Genomic DNA, 1,193 nt, shown 5'->3' with positions numbered 1-1,193 from the left:
AATGAAATCTGAAATAGAAGATGATCGACTATATATATATATATATATATATATATATATATATAATGTATAAGATATGTGTATTTGCTGGTAGGCTGCGAATTGGCATGGTGGAGAAGACTCTCTCAAAACACTATGTGTTAAAATACCTCAAAGCTATATATATATATATACACACACACATATATATATAGATATATATAAAACACACACACATACACATATATAAATACTCATATATGTATGTATATATGTATATATATATATGCGTGTGTGTGTATATATATATATATATATATATGCATATATATAAATATAAATGTGGATATATGTACATGACATTTTGTGTATATTTATATGCATGTGTGTACACACACACACACACACATACATATATATACCGTAAATCCTCAAGTATAATCCGCACTTTTTCCCCAAAATTTAAAAGTCAAAATTTCCAGTGCGTACTATATACGAGGTTAAAAATGAAAAATATTTTCTAAGCAAAATTTTGTAAGTGATAAATATGTAAAGGCAATTTATTTAATATTTATTTTTCACTGGCGTTATTACTGTTATTTCTTTATTTCCTGCAAACAAAGTGCACAAAAATGCTACACGTTTGCATTATGTTCTATATACAATAATAATAAAGGACGTTACTGTATATACGTTTACAAACCAAGGATGTTATATAGACCTCCTTGACTCAAGTTAGAGAAGGGGTGCGTATTATACACAAGGTTTAGGTTTTTCAGAGGTACAGCCCCCAAAAAATCCCCTGCGTATTATACTCAAGGATTTACGGTGTATATATATATATATATTTATATTTCAAGGTTTAAATTTTTATATTTAAAAGATATAGAGACTTCGAACTCGACAGATCCATATTCTATTTATTTACCATCCTATATCAACATTTCTGTGCCCAAACCTATCCAGCGACTGATCGATTGGATGTCTGACGTTTAGCACTTCCTCAGGAATGGTTTACATCAGAACAAATTACGAAAAAACACACATATAACGATCATAATAAATTATTAAGAGTTCGTTAGCTTCAAAATCCGCCAATGGACCAGTTGCTGGATAGGTTTGGGCACAGAAATGTTGACATAGGATGGTAAATAAATAGAATATGGATCTGTCGAGTTCGAAGTCTCTATATCTTTTAAATATAAAAATTTAAA

Source organism: Octopus bimaculoides, chromosome 28 (genome assembly GCF_001194135.2).
Source record: "Octopus bimaculoides isolate UCB-OBI-ISO-001 chromosome 28, ASM119413v2, whole genome shotgun sequence".
Lineage (NCBI taxonomy): Eukaryota > Metazoa > Mollusca > Cephalopoda > Octopoda > Octopodidae > Octopus > Octopus bimaculoides.
Note: the sequence above shows the minus strand (reverse complement) of the source record.